We start from the raw sequence: 22,097 nt of genomic DNA on the forward strand, positions 1-22,097 counted from the left end.
ACCTGAGCCACCCAGGCATCCTTCAAGTCATTGTGTTTTATGTCACCTATATCTATACCTATATCTATCTATCTATATCATCTTGGGTGACCAGGTGCATTGTCAATGAACTAACAGCAATATAATGAAAGGGATTTTATTTTTTCCCTTCTAAGCAATAGGTCTCAATAGTGGACTTAAAACATTCAATAAGCTATGTTGTAAACAGATGTGCTGTCATCTAGACTTTGTTCTTTCATTTAAAGAGCACAGGCAGATTTAGCATAATCTCAGATTAGACTACATAGAGTAGATTTAGCATAATTCTTTTTTTTATTTTTTAGGGATCATTTTATTTATTTGTTTATTGAAATTATATAAGAATATTTATGTGGCTTCAAAATCAAATCTACAAAACAAAATGAATTCTAAGTAGTTTAAATTCTAAACCTGTATCCTCAAACTTACAGTCCTACTTCACCATAGGTCAATATTTAAATTTTTTCATTTTATTTTTCTAGTGTTTATTTACCTATTTATTTATTTATTTATTAGTCTTAAGCTAGTTTGTTTTATTATTTTATTTTTTTATTGTGTTATGTTACCCACCATTCAGAACATCATTAGTTTTTGATGCAGTGTTCCAAGATCCATTGTTTACATATAACACCCAGTCTCCATGCCATACATGCCCTTCTTAATACCCACCACCAGGCTCACCCATCTCCCCACCTACTTCCCCTATAAAACCCTCAGTTTGTTTCTCAGAGTCTTCAGTCTGTCATGGTTCTTCTCCCCCTCCAATATCCCCCCCTCACTCTTCCTTTCCTCCTCCTAATGTCCTCCATTCTGTTCCTTATGTTCCACAAATAGATGAAACTATATATTTGTCTTTTTCTGTTTGACATACTTCACATAGCATAATCTCCTCCAGTTCCATCCATGTTGATGCAAATGTTGGGTATTCATCCTTTCTGATGGCTGTATTCCATTGTATATATGGACCACATCTTCTTTATTCATTCATCTGTTGAAGGGCATCTCAGCTCCCTCTACAGTTTGGCTATTGTGGACATCACTGCTATGAACATTGGGGTGCACATGGCCCTTCTTTTCACTGTATCTGTATCTTTGGGGCAAATACCCAGTAGTGCAATTGCTGGGCCATATGGTAGCACTATTTTTAACTTTTTGAGGAACTTCTACACTGTTCTCCAAAGTGGCTGCACCAACTTGCATTCCCACCAACAGTGTAAAAGGGTTCATATTTCTCCACATCCTCTCCAACATTTGTTGTTTATTGCCTTGTCAATTTTTGCCATTCTAATTGGTGTAAGGTGGTATCTCAATGTGGTTTTGATTTGAATTCCTCTGATGGCTAGTGATGATGAACATTTTTTCAGGTGTCTGTTAGCCATTTGTATGTCTTCATTGGAGAAGTGTCTATGTCTTCTCCCCATTTTTTGACTTGATTATCTGTTTTTTGGGTGTGGAGTTTGAGAAGTTTTTTATAGATCTTGGATATCAGCCCTTTGCCTGTAGTGTCATTTGTGAATATCTTCTCCCATTCCGTGGGTTGCCTCTTTGTTTTGTTGACTGTTTCCTTTGCTGTGCAGCAGATTTTACCTTGATGAAGTCCCAAAAGTTCATTTTTGCTTTTGTTTCCCTTGCCTTTAGAGATGTGTCTTGAAAAAGTGTTGCTGTGCCGATGTTGAAGAGGTTACTGCCTATGTTCTCCTCTAGGATTTTGATAGATTCCTCTCAAATATTGAGGTCTTTCTTCCATTTTGAGTTTATCTTTGTTTTTGGTGTAAAGCAATGACCAAGTTTCATTCTTTTGTACATAGCTGTCCAGTTTCCCAGAACCATTTATTGAAGAGGGGAGAGAGCATGACTAACACTAAGGAAATAGAGACAATCATCAGAAGTTATTATCAATAGCTATATGCCAATAAGTTAAGCAATGTAGAAGAAACAAATGCGTTCCTGGAAGCCTACAAACTACCAAGACTGAAACAGGAAGAAATCAACAACCTGAGTAGACCAATAACTAGTAATGAGATTGAAGCAGTGATCAAAAACCTCCCAAAATAAAAGAGTCCAGGACCTGATGGATTCTCTGGAGAATTCTACCAAACATTCAAAGGAGAAATAATACCTATTCTCCTGAAGCTGTTTCAAAAAATAGAAACAGAAGGAAAACTTTCAGACTCTTTCTATGAAGTCATATTACCTTGATCCCCAAACCAGGCAAATACCCCAATAAAAAAGGAGAATTTCAGACCAATATCCCTGAGGAATATGGATGCCAAGAGTCTCAACAAAATCCTAGCTAATAGGATCCAACGGTACATTAAAAAGATTATCCTCCATGACATGGTGGGATTTATCCCTGGGATGCAAAAGTGGTTCAACCAACATTCACAAATCAATCAGTGTGATAGAACATATTAATAAGATAAGAGAGAAGAACCACATGGTTCTCTCAATTGATGCAGAAAAAGCATTTGACAAAATATAGCATCCTTTCCTGATTAAAACTCTTCAGAGTATAGGGATAGAGGGAACATTCCTCAAGTTCATAAAATCCATCTATGAAAAACCCACCACAAATACCATTCTCAATGGGGTAAAGCAGAGAGTCTTCCCATTGAGATGAGGAACACGACAAGGATGTCCACCCTCACCACTCTTGTTCAACATAGTACTAGAAATCCTAGCAATAGCAATCAGAGAACAAAAAGAAATAAAAGGTATTCAAACTGGCAAAGAAGAAGTCCAACTCTCTCTCTTCACAGATGACATGATACTTTATGTAGAAAACCCAAAAGACTCCACTCTTAAATTGCTAGAACTCATACAGCAGAGTTCAGTAATGTGGCAGGATACAAAATCAATGCACAGAAATCAGCTGCGTTCTTACACATTAACAATGAAACTGTAGAAAGGGAAATTAGACAATCAATTCCATTTACAATAGCACCAAAAATAATAAGCTATCTTGGAATAGAACTAACCAAAGTGGTAAAGGATCTATACTCTAGGAACTACAGAACACTCATGAAATCAAATAAGATCAAATTTAATCAAATCAAAAGAAATCAAATAAGACAGAAAAAGATGGAAAAACATTCCATACCCATGAATGGAAGAATAAACATTGTCAAAATGTCTATGCTGCTCAGCGCAATCTATACTTTCAATGCTATCCTAATCAAAATGCCATTGGTACTTTTTAGATTTTACTTATTTACTTGACAGAGAGAGAGCACAAGCTGAAAGAACAGGAAAGGAAGAAGCAGGGTCCCCACTGAGTAGGGAGTCCAATGCTGGGCTCAATCCCAGGACTCTGTGATAATGATCTGAGCTGAAGACAGACTGACTGACTGACTGACTGAGCCCCCCAGGCACTCCAGCAATTAAGATTTAAGTATTAGTTTTGATGGCCTCATGTAAAAATAAATAAATAAATAAACAAACAAATAAATAAATAAATATTAGTTTTGTGTCCAGCTGCCTCACTGGATTTTCTTATAAGTACTAATACCTTTTCAATATTGGTTATAAAAAACTGCATTCTATTTTGGATAGGTATTAGATGATTATACTTAAATCTATGTTGCACTGTATTCAACTCCAACACCATATTTTTCATACACAATATTTTATTATTGTAAGTTATCTTTCATATAAGTGGACTATACCCACAATAAACTCTATGCAGGCATAATTTATATGCAATAAAAGACACATTTAAAAAACAAAAACAGGGGTGCCTGGGTGGCTCAGTGGATTAAGCCACTGCCTTCGGCTCAGGTCATGATCTCAGAGTCCTGGGATCGAGCCCCGCATCGGGCTCTCTGCTCTCTCGGGGAGCCTGCTTCCTCCTCTCTCTCTGCCTGCCTCTCTGCCTGCTTGTGATCTCTCTGTCAAATAAATAAATAAAATCTTTAAAAAACAAAAACAAACAAAATAAAGCAGAAGAAGACAAAAACACCACCGGCATTTTTCAAAGTGCTAGAACAAACAATCCTAAAATTTGTATGGAACCTGAAAAAAACCCAAATCACTAAGGAAATGTTGAAAAAGAAAACCAAAGCTGGGGGAATCACGTTGCCCTATTTCAAGCTTTATTATAAAGGTGTTATCACCAAGACAGCATGGTACTGGCACAAAAATAAACACACAGACCATTGAAACAGAGTAGAGAGCCCAGATATGGCCCCTCAACTCTATGGTCAAATAATCTTTGACAAAGCAGGAAAAAAAATGTCCAGTGAGAAAAAGATTTAGCATACTTCTTAAGGATTTTTAGAATAGCAAGTGAGCATTATCTTCAATTTAAAATCACAGCTGCATTAGCTCCAAATAAGAAAGACAGTCTATCTTTTAAAGATTTGGAGTCAAGCATTGACTTCTCTCTCTCTGTGAAAGCCCTAGATTGTATCTTCCAATAAAAGTTTGTTTCATCCACATTGAAAATCTGTTGTTTAGTGTAGTCACATTCCTTAATTATCCTAGCTAAATATTATGGATAACTTCCTGTAGTTTCTTTATGAGCACTTTCTGCTTCTTCTTGCACTTTTCTGTTATAATTTCTTTCATAAAGCTTCATGAAACAACCTCTGTTAGCTTCAGACTTTTCTTCTGCAGCTCCCTCACCTCTCTCAGCTTTTTTAGAATTGAAGGAAGAAGTTAGGGCTTTGCTCTGGATTAGGCTTTAACTTAAAGGAATGTTGTAGCTGGAATTTTAATATTCTCTCAATCCATTAACACAAGATTTCTTCATTTATTTGTACTTGCTTAAATTTCTTTCATCAGTGTTTCATAGTTTTCAGTGTACTAGTCTTCCATCAATGCTTCCTATAACAAACATTTTTTGGGAGAGATCACATACTAGGCCACAAAATAATCCTTAAAAACTCAAGAAGACTAAAATTATACCAAGTATTTTTTTTCTAAATACAATGGTATAGGACTGGAATAGAATAAAAGGAGGATATTGGAAAATTCACAAATATGTGAAGTTAAACAAGATACTTCTGAACAAAATAAAAATCAGAAGGGAAATAAAAGTATATTGATACAAATGAAAATGAAAACATAACATACCAAAACTTATGGGATGCAACAAAAGCAGTATTAAGAGGAAAATCCATAGCAAAATCTCAAATATACAATCTAACTCTACAACTGCAAGGTACTAGGTAAAAAAGAACAAACTAAGCCCAAAGTTAGCAAAAGGAAGGAAATAATAAACATTAGAACAGAAATAAGTGAAACAGAAACTAGAAAACCAATATAAAAGATCAGCTTTACTAAGAATTGGCATTTGAAAAAGTAAACAAAATCAACTAACCTTTATCTAGAATAACAGAGAAATGAAAGAAGATTCAAATTGCCAACAGTTAATGTCACAAAAAAGTATCATAAGCTATGAAAAATTATATTAAACAAGTAGATAACCTAGAAGAAATAAATTCCTAGAAATATACATACTTTCAAGACTGAATCATGAATTAGAATTAGAAACTCTGAACCAATAATGAATAAAGAGACTGAATGAGTAATCAAAAATCTCCCAACAAAGGAAAGCCCAGTTCACATAATTTTGCTGGTGATTTGTACCAAACATTTAAAGAATTAATGCCAATCTTTATCAAACATTTCCAAAAAAATTGAGAGAACATTTCAAATGCATTGTACAAGGCCACAATTACCCTGATACCAAAGCCAAAGAAAAATTCTGAAACAAAATTATAAGCCAATATCCCTGACAGAGATGCAAAAGCTCTCAGCAAAATTCTAGCAAGCTGAATTCAATGTTAAGAGAATCATACATGATGATCATGTGGGATTTATCCAAGGAATACAAGGATGGTTCAACATATATAAATCAGAAAATGTGATTTACTACATTAAGAAAATGGAGGATAAAATTATGTGATCATCTCAATAGATGCATTTATGCATATATGCATTTAAGATATAAGTATTCAACAAATTAGGTATTGAAGGAATGTACCACAATAAAATAAATACTATATCTATAAGAAGCCAACAGTTAACATCATATTCAATGTTGAAAATTTGAAAGATTTTCCTCTAAGTTCAGAAACAAGAAATACAAAGATGTCCACTCTTGTCCCTGCTATTCATATCATTTTATTATAACCTGTTTGGTGATTGATAATATTCTTCTGGTTGTTTCTCATATTACAGTCTGATGACAACTGAAGCTGAAATTATATGAACATTTCTTTACTTGCCTGTCTGTAGTCTAGCTAAGAAAGAATGAACAGCTGGAGATTGTCAGGATTTTCTTCCTCCATATGGCTTCTTCAAGTTGTTACATTTGACTTTCTTCCAGAAGAAATTTTCCAAATAAATTTCTTGCATTGTAGTTACCTTTCTCTAGAGTAAGTTCCAGAAAACAAACAAACAAACAAAAAAAGAAAAACCTATAAATAAAACAGGTGGAAGTTACCAGTCTCCTTAAAGGCTAAGCTTAGAAGTGAAATAACCTCACTTCTTGGAAATTGAATGGTGACAACCTTCACAGACCAATGCAGATTCAAGTGGGTGGAAGAACATACTCTATTCTTATTTGACAGAGTACAGAGCAGACATTGAGAAGGGAGGCATCAGTGGTGACCATGTTGGAAATAAGTTGCCAAAATTATCTAATGTTAACTGCATTTTTCAATTGAGGAAATGAGTGTCAAAGGCATTATTTAACTTGCTCGAGGCAAAAGTGAAACTCTAATAATTTAGCTCTAAAGCCCATCTTCTGAACTATAATGGTATTCTATCTCTATATAATTTTAGATAACACAGGAATCAATTTCTGCCAAATCAGTACGACAACATCTAAATTTTCTTTCAAAATAATTATGACCACGATAGTAATTGACAATCATTAAAATCTACTAATTCATTTATTTAGCTATAAAACCATGCTGTAGTTTTAAATATCTACTTCAAATCCACTTATTTAACTAAGGAAAATTGGATAGTAGCAAAGATCATTTATAATCTTCTTATTGGCCTATTTAGATGACATATTTTAATTATCTCTTTAATTTCATTCACAAGTGTTATCTATTCAGTGGGGTCAAATAAAGATCTTCCTAGATTAGGAAGCAAAATATATCTAAATAAATTTCAGTTCTTCAAGACCCATATATACAACTATCAACTGACTATCTTCACTTTGTATAGGCTATAGAGACCTCATGCTCAATATATCTTCCATTTGTTCATCTATTCACCATCTTTAAGAATATAAAACCAATTCTTCAATTCATAATGCCAAGAGTCATCTTTTATCTCTTTCTCTTACCTTTACCTAGCAAACAAAACTGTCATAAAATTCTAATGATTCTAAAGGTTTTTTTTTTTTAATGTATCTTAAATATAATCTAGTCCTTTTCTTGCTAATGCATACCTTAGTGAACCCCTTTATAATATTTTGTAAGAGTTAGCGAAATAGACTCTAATCTAATCTGGTCACCTTACATTTCTTGCCCATTTAAGTCTATTTATGTTGTCAGAGTGATCATTCAAAACAGAACGCACAAGGGGTGCCTGGCTTGCTCAGTCAGTAGAGTATGTGACTCGATCTCAGGGTTGCAAGTTCAAGCCCCACACTGGGTGCAGAGATTATCTAAGTAAATAAACTCAAAACAGAAAATGTGATCATTTCACTTTCCAGTTGAGAAATACTTATTGTGCCTTCTGAGTTTTCAAATTAAAGAATAAGTTTCTTAGAAATACATAAAGATTTTGGTTGGCTGCTTAAAAACTTCATGACTCAGTTGCACATGCTAAACTCACTTCCAATATCTGTGCTGTCTATATAAAAAAATACCAGAAGTTCATATTATGCTCTTCTTGGATGCTTCAAGAAGGATCTGACATAACTCAAGTTAAACTGATTTTATTTTTCAATCCATAGCACCCTGTCATCATCTGTGTTTATAAGAACCTTTATTTAATTTTTTCTAAATGCATTTTCTTTCAGTTTCATTCATTTCATTCTCAATGCTTAATTCTTATCATCTCAACACATTGGATATCCAGTTTTAGTGTATTTAGTTTATGTGTGTTTAATCACTACTATTAGATTTGTTTAAAGCATGCATATTCTTGGGAAAAATTTATTTTTTTATATTTGCCTATTTATTCACTCAATAATTTACTTTTGAATTATTTTAATTTACTACTTCTTAACATTATACTGTATTATGTTAAAAGTATTCAATTTCAAATTATATTACATTATAGAAAACACTGGATAAATAAGTTTGATATCAGTTAATGGACTTATGTGGTAAAGTACTTGTGTTATAAATTAAATGTGCTATAAAGTAAAAGAGATGGTCTGGAGATTTCATGCACAACAAATATCAATAGTACTTCCAAATTGTTCTCCAGAATGGTTCAATTCTGGAGAACAATTTGGAAGTACTATTGATATTCACTAGCATATGAAAGTTATCTTTTCCCCTTCAATCCTAGAAAGTTCCAATTTTTACGATTGGATGGGTATGAAGTGGTTTTAATTTTAGTGTTTATTTCTCTGAGTTCTACTAAGGTTCAGGGTTTCTCCACATATTAGTAGCATTTAATTTCCTGTTTTCTTTTTCACCTCTTCAAATCATATATTTGGCTTATTATATTTTTATTTCTATTGAATATACTGCTTTTCTCTTGTTGATTTTCATTAAATAGAAATTTAAAATTAATTTTGTACTAGGTAGGAATTTGTAATTTCCCATAAGATTGAAATGATATTTGCTCCTTTGGCTAAAAAAAAATTCTAATATTATCTATTAAGTTTACAAAGCACTAATGCAATCTATCAATTTAATGTTTTCCTGTATGATATAGTGAATAATTTTCTTTTTTGGACTTTATATCCTTGTCACCAAATAACACAGTTCATTCAAGTCAGATAATTGCTTTAGGCATTGATGTTGAAACAACTTTCCTTGGAAATTTCTTCTGTTCTAATTTTTACCTGGGAAAAACAAAATTTTAGATTTACATCTAACCCAACCTGGACTACATCATTGACCTCCCATTATTCCTTAGGCTGTTCTTTGTATTATTGAAGATGTGAAAGAATATAATTGTCTCTTTTTGGGTCCAAAATAAGGACTCCACTCATCCCAAGTATTTCTATAAGTGAAATTCTAATATTCAGAACGTGGATCCCAGGTGCCTGACTTCATGTTTTATACCTTCTTGGCAATCTCTAGTGTACTTTCTTTTAGAAATTGATACTCAATATTTCTCAATGGATGTGCATTTTATGACCCTACATTTAAAAACATGCCCTAGGCAAAAAAAAAATTTATTTATTTCTCCTGCCCTAACTTCTTGCCTTCACTGTATTTAAATAACTCCCCACTAAATAAAGCCTAGATGTTCTGTGTTCAGTTTGGGGTCAGTTTCAATTGACTCTTTTTCTCCTCATTTAGTCCTATTTTCTTGCTTTTTTATAAGTATGGTAAATTTTAGAATTAGATTCCCAATTTTATAGATTTTACATTAGGAAAACATTCCAGCTATTTTATTTTAGAAACTTTCTAGTTGAGTGAAGTTGCACATGTGACCTGATAATTCTGAGAATATAATTTTATAATTCTGGATATTGTTGCCTTTGTTCTGCTTTTACAAACAACTGAATAAGTTCAATAAGCAGGTCTTGTTTGCTTTCCCTAGAAGTAAAGCAATTAAGGTATGTCCTCTTTCCGTTGAGGATGAACATACTTCATTACAAAGCTAGTTAGCTTCAGGGACAGAAAACAATAGTGACTCAAGTTTCACCTGCTATAAAATGAAATGCTCCACTGGGACAAAATGAAGCTGGTGAAATTCAGTGCAACAGTAATGTTACAGTGCCAGATTAAGCAATATTTTTTTCCCTCAGCACTGAAAGAAAAAGAGTGCATTAAAAAATTCAAAATGATGATGTTGGGAAGATATATTTGAAACACATTTGAAATTTAAATATTAGTTCTATAGAACACCATTAACTAATTTAATAAAATGTTTCAAAGTCTTTGCATAACTTTGTTAAACATATTTATTAGTATAATATTAAAATAGGATAAAATTACTATTATTTTTTTTCCTATAGAGCATTTGGCAAAAATCCTCTGTTCTTTTGCATTATGTTCACCCTTTTTCTAGTTTCCTACCTGGGGAAAAACAAACATACATCTTCATTTAAAAAAAAGTTTTCTTCAAATCTTCAGATAATTGACAGATAATGTTTAGAAACAATAGCTTTTTGGTTTTTTTTTTAAGGATTTTATTTATTTATTTGACAGACAGAGATCACAAGTAGGCAGAGAGACAGGAGGAAGCAGGCTCCCCGCTTAGCAGAGAGCCCGATTCGGGGCTTGATCCCAGGACCCTGAGATCATGACCTAAGCCAAAGGCAGAGGTTTAACCCACTGAGCCACCCAGGCACCCCTAGAAACAATAGTTTTTAAACTGTCATTTCAAAACTGGAAATTAATTACTAACACAAATGGAAATGCAACATTTTCATAAACTTAAATGTATTATTTCCTTACAAATTCAGATATGATTTCATATCAGCATAATTATCTTAAGAAGATAGTCTTAACACAAAGTATATAGTTTAGCTGGTTAACCAAATGATACTGTCATATAAAATGTTAGGATGTGTGAGATCAGAAAATATTGCTTAGTAGAAAAATTCAATACAAGTATAATGGAGATTGAAAAAATGAGTGCTCAGCAGAAGAATAAGCAACAACATAAAAATAATAATGAAAACTGAAACCAACATAACCCCCTGTCTCTATCCAAACCAATACTAGGACCAAATATATTTTCCTGTCCTTGGGTTAAGCGATTCTGTGACCAGGCATGCTAAGAAAGCATGTCTCTGTATTAGATAATCTTCGTCTGGGCAAAGTAACTACTTGCTCCAGAAAATAGTTGAGCCTGGGAAAAAAGTCTATAAAGCCACTAAAATAGCATGTTTCTCAAGCCTAACAGCTTACTAGTCAAGTCTTTCTTCAAAACCCTTATCTTACTGTGTCCACCAATAACAAAACTGTTACCATCATACATTCTGCCTAATTCCAACTACTTTTCTACATTTTCAGACCTAACTTAGAATAGAATAGCAGATAACTCACGGTATGCTTACACTTTGATATAAAGGGCAAGTGCTAAAATTTATTTTTATGTTTAAGATGTTTCTTATCTAAAAATTCAACTTCTAGAGGAGTGCCTGGGTGGCTCAATCAGCCTTTTGGCTCACTGCCTTTGGCTCAGATCAGTATCCTGGAGTCCTGCATCTAGCCCCAGGCATCTGGCTTCTTGCTTAGTGGAGAATCTGCTTCTTCCTCTCCCTCTGCCCCTCCCCCAGGCCACACGCACACACTCTCCTGTGCGCTCGCTCTCTCTCTCTCTCTCTTTCTCTCTTTCACTCCTCTCTCAAAGAAATAAAATCTTAAAAAAAAATTCAGCTCCTAGAAATTACATTTCATGTATTTAACTTCTACACAATAAAATTTGTCATCTATTTTGCATATGATGTTGCAAGGTATTGGAAGACTTGAAGATAAGTGCCACCACTATCAAGGACTTTTAAAAGCAGTAACATTTCAATATATATGGGTTTATATATAAAAGGACTATTTCAAACAACAGGGGATCTGTCTCTTGCTCCTTTGTAGAATCCTAACTACCGCTGAGTCAGCTGCTTACTAACAAAAGGTACACATTTAAAACTAGGGATAAAGCTGAATCTCCTAGGCAATACAGCTATTAATTTACCTTCAGAAAGTGTTTACCCCTAGTGGATTTATGAGATTTTTTTATTCAAATATGAAAACTCATCTCCCCATCCCAAGACCCTCTTCTTTGTTCGTATCAAACTAAAACTCATACGCATGTATAGATATGGGCCATTTCTCATTAGTTTCCATGGTGTTTTGCCATCCTACAGTGGTAAACTTGGTAGGTGGGTGATCTGTGCATACTCTGGTAATTTGACACGTGTCTTGTTACTCAGAGCTTGCTCAATTGCTCTGTGACAAGAGCAAGTCAGTCTGCTGACACTCAGGGCTTATTCAAGCAAGCCCAGGAAATCTCTCTATAATAGGACAGGGCAGCTGTCAGCTCTCAAGCAGCTTAACTTTCTAAGTTCACCTGATTCTTTTAAATATCATAACCTATTTTGGAAGAGATGGACACACTCTGAGTATCAGCAGTAGCATTTTCTCTACAACATCTTTTTTTCCCCTAATTAACTAAGTGGCATCCGAGGGGAATAAAAGTTAATCTTATTATCCTATTGTTATTGGTGAATCATCATAAATTCATCAATCATGTAGAAAGTAACAATATGCTATATACACAATGTGCCTCTGTACAAAGAAATAAAATAATTTTTCTTGTTCTAAGGAAATTTTTGAATTATTTAATAGGAAACATGTTGGAATAAAACAGTATCAGGCAGCAACTGATCACTGCAAAAAAGGTCATTCAAACAAGACCTAGAGGGAATAAGAGCAAAGAAAAAAAGTACAAAAGAAAGTGGAGCTGGGTTTCAATCAAATGAAGAGAGAGCTTTAGCTAGATGGAAGAAAGGATCATATGAGATGTGAAAATGAATGCATGTGTCCCAGTAAGAAATTGAGATCCCTACTAATTTCTTGAGAGACAGATTTAAAAAACACTATGCTGTCCAAGCAGATTCGTTTGAAAATGAAAGGGGATGCTAAGTTAATATATATTTATAAGTTGTTTTTTGTTGTCAAAAAATTGATTTCATTATGATGTGAATTTATTAAACAACTTTTAGTATATTCAAAAGTATTTTCAAAAATAAATTTCCTTAAAAAATTAAAAAGTATCTGTGTATTAAAGTGAAACATATGATTAGCTGGTATTGTGAGTTTAAAAAGATTGAATATCAACAATATCTTATGAGAAAATAAATATAGGAAGTTGAAACACTGATCATTAAACATTAAAAATTACCATAAGGATAATTTCTATGGTTTATGTTTACGTACTTAATTTGTTTCTTAGATTCATGTGTCCCTTATGCCTTATCACTGATATATTTCAGAGGATGGTATTTTTTTCCATATGGAATTATGTTTTCATATAACAACCTGCAATATCATTCAAAATTAGATTTTATGGTTAACTTTTGAAACCATTGACACTGTTCCTGACCCTTTTCTGAGGACTGCAACCAGATTTTTATAATATATTTTTTGGCGACTAGTTCTACGAATTTTAACAAATGTATAGATATATAACCTCACAATAATCTGGGTACAGAAGAGATCCATTTTTTGTGATATCCTTTTTTAAATCATAGTGTCCTGCTACCACTAGTCACTGGAAGCTATTGATCTGTTCTCTGACACTATAGATTTATCTTCTTGAGAATGTCATATAAATGAAATCAAACAGTATGTGAACTTTTGAGATTGACTTCTTTCATTTGCATAAAATACTTTTGAGAGTCATCCAAGTTGAAGAATATTCAGGTTGTCTCTAGTTTTGGGGAATTATAAATTACATGAATACTCATGTATAGGTTTTTGTTTTAAGATAAGTTTTTCTTTCTTTAAGGTGAACACATAGGAGCATATTTTCCAGATCATATGGTAACTATGTGATTATAAGAAATCATCAAGCTTTTTTCAAGTAGGTGTACCATTTTCCATAACTGCTGGCAATGTATAAGTTTCAAATGTTCAGCATCCTTATTATCAATTGATATTGTTAATTATTTTTATTTGAGCCATCTTAAAAGTTGTTTTGGTGGTATCTCATTATGGTTTTAATTTGCATTCCTATATTCACTAATAATGTTGAACAACTTTTTATGTCCTTTTTTAACATTTACATATCGTCTTTGATGATTTTTCTATTCATATCTTGTATGCATTTATATTAATCAGAATTTTTGTTTTCCTTCTGTTCAGTATTGAGAGTTCTTTATACATCCAGATATAATTCTTTTGTCAGATATGTGATTTGCAAATATTCTTTCTCAGTCTTAAGAATTCTCTAACATGAGGGCACAAAGATTTTTCTTCAATTTTTCCTGTAATGTTTTATAATTTTACATTTATATTTATAATCCACAATGGCTTACAGTATAAGATGTAAGATTTAGGTTGAATTTAATTATAAGCTTATGGATGTCCATTTATTCCAGTATCAACTGTTGAAAAGATATACTTTATCTATTGACTTACTCCTTTATCTCCTTGTCAAAATATTTTGCCACGTGTATGTGGGTCTATTTCTGGATTGTCTGTTTTGTTCAGTTGATCTGCGTATTAACTCCTTTGCCAATAACACATTCAAAATAGTTTACAGTGCATAATAACTTATAAATACATATATGTATATATAGTATAGAATCTTTAATATTCTACTAGGTATCAGGTTATAGAAAATGTCACATAAACCTGGTGTTTATTCCGGGCTATGCTACTTAACAGAGGAACTATGATTCTGTACAAGTTATATAGAGAATATAACTTCCATTTCCTCATCTATAAAATTGCCATAAATTATCTAAATTATAGGAGTAATGTTGGTATTAAATGGGCTAGCTTATTTAAAGTAAATAACATTTAATATATATGCTCAATAAATGTTATTTCTTTTTGTTCTTTATTCTATCTAGCACTATATGTTTGCCTGGTTTTATTGGATATTATTTTAATAAAGTAACCCTTTAAAAATACATAAAGCATGGGAAAAGCAATAAGCTAATATAAATATAATTAATGTAATTTTCTGCATAATTGCAGGAAAACAAAACAATTAATATAAAGCTAGCATGCTCATAGTAAAACTTACCTTTGTAGGATATGAGGCTTTCAGAGAAGAATTACTATTTTCCACTTGTGACCTTGAGCTAAAGAAAAAGCAAAAAGAACATATCATGCAGCTCAGTACCCTTTAGATTTAGTGCACAGAGAACTAATCCATCTGTTTATGGTTCCTTTTTTGTCCCCTGATAACACTTTGTTAAAAGACACATGCTTCAACCTTCAAGATAAATTATCCTTTCAATTCTTAATGGTTGTAAGTGATAAAACCCAAGAGCAAATCAGTGTGTGCATTAAAACTAGTGACATCTATGCTTCTGGCTTGCTGAATGATTATCAAGATATTTAAAGGTTAAATGGTTATTTATACATTTATACATAGATGGAGTTCATGAATATAGTTGTCATTGCTCTCAACATTTGAGTGCTGTATATTAAAAAGCTGGTGATGATGCAGAAGGATCGTTCAAATGAGGATTTAAAAATGAATAAATTATATGTCTCAAACAATTTGATGTCTACCTTCAATGGAGTAGTCATTTTAACAAAAATAGAAAAATTTGGAGAAGGGGAACTGATTTCATGGAACATATTTCCTCTATAAACACATGCTTCCTCTATAGACAACTTAGTGCACATCTGGGAGAAGTCCCAGAGGTAACCTCAATAAACTTGCTTTGGAACTTTTTTCTAAGAAAGAATTCAAGCTGATGTTCTAGGAGTTTAATTTGCTGATTTTTATTTCAACACCATAGTGAAAATGTTCACCCTTTTAAGATTGCTATAGTTGTTCTCAGAACCTATGTTTTGGGACTCTTTTAGGTTATATAATAACAATTCATGTTCATGACAGCATATCAGCTGGGATAACTATAGACAAAATGAAAAGAATTCTCTCTTTCAAAAATGTGTTTTTCAACTTGGAGACACCAATTACTCAAGCAAAAATAGGAGAATGTTTTTGGCCAAGGAAAATGGTGGCTTATAATATTTGCATCTCTCTACACATTCTCAATAAACAGATGTAGATCCTCCATAGGAACCCGTACAACTACACAAGACCTTCACACTCAGAACATCTGGAAGACAAGAAAACTACAATAAAAATACCCATAAATTAAAAAAAAAAAAGCCAAATAAGCAGCTATTTTTCACATTCCTTGGTCATATCTCTATATAAAGTAGTACTATCCAGGGAAACTTCTCAGAAGATAATAAAGGACAGCCAGGTAAAAGACTGACTTAAAAAATAATAACTGCCAGAAAGAAAAATCCCACCATAAATGTCAAAATTCTGAAAAAGAAGTATGGTTTTTCAGAACACTGAACACAGTAGGCATGCTTCTCGGTGGTAAGCTTTGAGAGACATCATGACTAAAGAAGAAAAGTTTCAAGGAAAGGAGAGATATCTGTTTCTATATTCAATGGTAATGGTAATAAGAGACAATAGTGGGAAATTTAGGGGGTGCCTGGGTGGCTCAGTCGTTAAGCATCTGCCTTCTGCTCAGGTTATGATCCTAGGGTCCTGCTATCCAGCCCTGCATCATGCTCCCTACTCAGAGGGAAACCTGCTTCTCCCTCTCCCACTACCCCTGCTTCTGTTCCCCCTCTTGCTGTATCTCTCTCTGTCAAATAAATAAATAAAATTTTATAAAAACAGTGGGAAATTTAGGACTCTGAAGGAAAAAAGGAGGGAAAAAAAAAAAAAAAGCAAAAAGACCAGAGTTGATAAAATATCTCCTCCAATTACCAACAATGAGAACAAAAATTAAAATTACAATGGATGATTTAATATTTGTATTAGTTAGGATTCTCCAGAGAAACATAACCAAAAGGAGATGACAGATTAGATAGATAGATAGAGAGAGATAAGGGAGATTGATGATGAGAATTGACTCACATTATTACAGAAGCTGACATATGCCATGAAATGGTGTCTGCAAGCTAGAAACCATTGCTCTGGACTTGGACTGTATTACAATGTTCCATTGAGTACAGAGCCCTACACAGGGTTGATCCCATGACTTTGAGATCATGACCTCAGCTGAAATCAAGAGTCAGACACTTAACTGATTAAGCCACCTAGGAGCCCAACAACTAACAATTGTAAAAGATATATGCAACATAAATCACAGATAAGCATATTTTTAATATATAAATGGCTCTTAAAATTTAGGGAAACAGAACAGAAAAGATTAGAAAATACAGTGAACAACCAATAATAGACAAGGCAAAATTATATAAAGATCATCTAATAATTTAAAAATGTTAAACTTTTTATGTGTAAGAGAAATGAAAAGCAAAACTAAAATAACTATCATTTATCACCTATTAGATTGGCAAAATTTGCAAAACCTGACAACAAACTGTTGGCAAGGTTATAGGGAAATAGACCAACTGGAATTCAAAATGGTGTAACAGTTACTGGAGTGGGTGTGAATAGGAGGGGAGAAGTGAACTTTTCTCTCAGTATATTTATATATATAGTTTTAACTTTTGGAACCATGTGATTATCAATCTTAAAAATAAGCAAATCAAAGCAAGAAAAAGGAAATAAATACTGATATAGAATACAGACAAGAATAAAACAAAAAATAACAAGCCACTAAAGGGGAAAAAGACCTACTCTACATATTAAACATAATACCTTTTTATATATATTCTGGCTAAAGACAAAAATATCTATAAGCAAATGTGGGCGTCTAGCTAGAAATTTGTTCTCACAGTCGTGTGGGATAACAATCAAGAAAATGTTTTCTGTGTATTTAAGGATTTAGCACTTGAATAAATTCATTGAGAGTAATCAGAAGCTGGTTTTTCATTGTGGAAAAGAGACTATTATAAAGAAGAAATTTTAGAGTAAACTCTTTTGTGAGTTTAATTGGGATATTAAAACCTATGTATACACGTATACACACACACACATAGACATGGGCATCTTCCTATCATGCAAAACAAAAGAACCAGGGAAATGCAAATAAAAGAATAATATGTCAGTAAGACAACGGAACTAACTTGAAGGAATTCCCAATAGAGAGACTGTAGAAAATCTGAGTATCAAAAGAAATAATAATAGTAACAGAATTTTTGTGAAATAAAGAATCTATGAGTGCACACTGATAGGAATAAATAAATGAATGGAGTAAGGGTAAAGATCTCCCATATCATAAAGTGCTATAATGATTTCACATGTCTAGATAATTGAAGACTCACAGACTTCAGAGAGCATATTCAAAAGTATCTTAATAAAGTCAAAGGGTATAGAATGTATGCACAAGTATTAATAGCCTGAGAGATTTCTAGGCCCAGTTCTTCAGAATTATTCTTATTCATCCATGATGTACTTCATTTCTGGAATTTGAACCACTACAATTTGTGTGAGGCTTCTTGGTTTTACTTTATTTATTTATTTTTTTAAAGTGATAGCTTTTTTTTTAAGATTTTATTTATTTATTTGACAGAGATCACAAGTAGGCAGAGAGGCAGGCAGAGAGAGAGAGAGGAGGAAGCAGGCACCCCCCTGAGCAGAGAGCTCAATGTGGGCTCAATCCCAGGACCTTGTGACCATGACCTGCCTGAGGTGAAGGCAGAGGCTTAACCCTCTGAGCCACCCAGGCACCCCAGAGTTTTCTTGGTTTTAGAAGAGCTTATGAAATGTTCACAGTGGGATCTTTCATGCCTTTCTAGTCCAATATCCAAGCCAAACTTGTAATTGATTACACCAGGTATAAGGGATCAATATGCAAACTGGCCTGGTGGCATCAGAAAAGTTTCCAACTTTAAAAAGCATATTATAAATTATTAGTTAGCACTCTCATCCTTCTCTTGGCCAAGAGTCAGTTCCATACTTCCAGGTATCTGTGGAGATAAAAAATTGAGCTGTCCTAGTCCAGCCAAAAATAATTTACACAGGTACTGATAAAAGAAAAGAATGATGGAGTTAAAAGTAACACCATTTAGCATCTATCATAATAATTAAATGAGACAAAATCATGAGTGGGAGCTAACCTCATGGGTAAAAGTTTGATGAGGAGCAGATATTTACATACTCTCCAAGTAATTCCCCTCTAATTACTTCTTTTTTAACAAGGAGGAATTATAAATTTTACAGTGGATTAACCTAGTTATAACCTTAGGCAAATTATCAAAGCTAACGTCAGCAGTAACAGAACAAGCTGACAGCGTGTGCCCCTTTATCAGTCATCAGGAAGGATACAGCGTCACTTCTGTCAAAAATACATCATTTGAATAAAATCATTAGTTGAGAATGAGTCGAAACTAAAATAAGGGACAGTCTAAAAAATAACTGGTCTTTAATTTTTTGTTTTAATGTTCAGTTCATGAAAGCTAAAGAAAGGCTAACAAACAGGTTCAAAGAATTAAAGAAAGATAGGAAACAAATAAGAATCATCTGATCTGGAATGAACACTGGGAAAATAAAAATTGCTAATAAGTACATTATTGGAGAAACTTAGGAAATTTGAAAGTATACAACTGATTTAATAAAATTACTATGTCAATTTTCTAATTAATTAATTAGATGATAATTCTAATTAATAATTTTGATAATTACAATTTTGACAATTGTACCAGGGTTACAGATTCTTGGAAAATGTATTCTGAAACATTTAAATGTAAATATGTAGACTATCATCAGCACAATATTAAATGTCTCCATTTTTTAATATATATGTATATATGAGACACACCCTTGTTCACCCACATAAGTGGATTAAAACTGAGTATTATTTGTGCTCTCAAGTGCTGATTTTAGGACTCAAAATTAATAACAAAAACATCCAGCGAACTAAAGGAATGTTATTTTGTATTATCTTTCAATTTCGTCAGATAGGATAAAAACAAGAATGTTATTTTGTATTATTTTGTATTATTTTTCAATTTAGTCAGATAGGATAAAAACAAACAATTATTAACTATTTAAAGTCTTATGAATTATGAAATAATAATTTAGTTATCTATGATCATTTCATTATTTCAATAACATTAGATGAAATTATGATTTCAAGTAACTATTAGATGGTAGTCATGATAAATGACTATGGATCTCATCTTAAAAGGAATGAAACATATAGGTAATCACATTATTCAGTTCAGAACAATTGATTTTTTTTTTTTTAAAAAGCTGATTTGTTAAAATAAATCACTGTTGATGATGTTGGTTGGTTAATTTTAGAGCTTTTAAAATAAATTATTTCATATAAAGGTGTATTTGCATAAACAATTATTTTTTTTTTATTTTTTTATTAATTTTATTTTTTATAAACATATAATATATTTTTATCCCCAGGGGTACAGGTCTGTGAATCGCTAGGTTTACACACTTCACAGCACTCACCATAGCACATACTCTCCCCAATGTCCATAACCCCACCCTCCCTCTCCCAACCCCCCTCCCCCCATCAACCCTCAGTTTGTTTTGTGAGATTAAGAGTCACTTATGGTTTGTCTCCCTCCCAATCCCATCTTGTTTCATTTACTCTTCTCCTACCCCCTTAACCCCCCATGTTGCATTTCCTCTCCCTCATATTAGGGAAATCATATGATAGTTGTCTTTCTCCGATTGACTTATTTCGCTAAGCATGATACCCTCTAGTTCCATCCACGTCGTCACAAATGGCAAGATTTCATTTCTTTTGATGGCTGCATAGTATTCCATTGTGTATCTATACCACCTCTTCTTTATCCATTCGTCTGTTGATAGACATCTAGGTTCTTTCCATAGTTTGAGTATTGTAGACATCGCTGCTATAAACATTCGGGTGCACGTGCCCCTTCGGATCACTACGTTCGTATCTTTAGGGTAAATACCCAGCAGTGCAATTGCTGGGTCATAGGGTAGTTCTATTTTCAACATTTTGAGGAACCTCCATGCTGTTTTCCAGAGTGGTTGCACCAGCTTGCATTCCCACCAACAGTGTAGGAGGGTTCCCCTTTCTCCGCATCCTCGCCAGCATCTGTCATTTCCTGACTTGTTAATTTTAGCCATTCTGACTGGTGTGAGGTGATATCTCATTGTGGTTTTGATTTGTATTTCCCTGATGCCGAGTGATATGGAGCACTTTTTCATGTGTCTGTTGGCCATCTGGATGTCTTCTTTGCAGAAATGTCTGTTCATGTCCTCTGCCCATTTCTTGATTGGATTATTTGTTCTGTGGGTGTTGAGTTTGCTAAGTTCTTTATAGATTTTGGACACTAGCCCTTTATCTGATATGTCATTTGCAAATATCTTCTCCCATTCTGTCAGTTGTCTTTTGGTTTTGTTAACTGTTTCCTTTGCTGTGCAAAAGCTTTTGATCTTGATGAAATCCCAATAGTTCATTTGTGCCCTTGCTTCCCTTGCCTTTGGCGATGTTCCTGGGAAGATGTTGCTGCGGCTGAGGTCGAAGAGGTTGCAGCCTGTGTTCTCCTCAAGGATTTAGATGGATTCCTTTCTCACACTGAGGTCCTTCATCCATGTTGAGTCTATTTTCATGTGTGGTGTAAGGAAATGATCCAATTTCATTTTTCTGCATGTGGCTGTCCAATTTTCCCAACACCATTTATTGAAGAGGCTGTCTTTTTTCCATTGGACATTCTTTCCTGCTTTGTCGAAGATGAGTTGACCATAGAGTTGAGGGTCTATTTCTGGGCTCTCTATTCTGTTCCATTGATCTATGTGTCTGTTTTTGTGCCAGTACCATGCGTCTTGATGATGACAGCTTTGTAATAGATCTTGAAGTCTGGAATTGTGATGCCACCAACTTTGGCTTTCTTTTTCAATATTCCTTTGGCTATTCAAGGTCTTTTCTGGTTCCATATAAATTTTAGGATTATTTGTTCCATTTCTTTGGAAAAAAAGGATGGTACTTTGATAGGAATTGCATTAAATGTGTAGATTGCTTTAGGTAGCATAGACATTTTCACAATATTTATTCTTCCAAACCAGAAGCATGGAACATTTTTCCATTTTTTTGTGTCTTCCTCAATTTCTTTCATGAGTACTTTATAGTTTTCTGGGTATAGATTCTTAGTCTCTTTGGTTAGGTTTAATCCTAGGTATCTTATAGATTTGGGTGCAATTGTAAATGGGATTGACTCCTTAATTTCTCTTTCTTCCGTCTTGTTGCTGGTGTAGAGAAATGCAACTGATTTCTGTGCATTGAGTTTATATCCTGACACTTTACTGAATTCCTGTACAAGTTCTAGCAGTTTTGGAGTGGAGTCTTTTGGGTTTTCCACATATAGTATCATATCATCTGC

The sequence above is a fragment of the Enhydra lutris genome, unplaced genomic scaffold, assembly GCF_002288905.1.
Source record: "Enhydra lutris kenyoni isolate GAN:26980312 unplaced genomic scaffold, ASM228890v2 scaffoldscaffold58, whole genome shotgun sequence".
Lineage (NCBI taxonomy): Eukaryota > Metazoa > Chordata > Mammalia > Carnivora > Mustelidae > Enhydra > Enhydra lutris.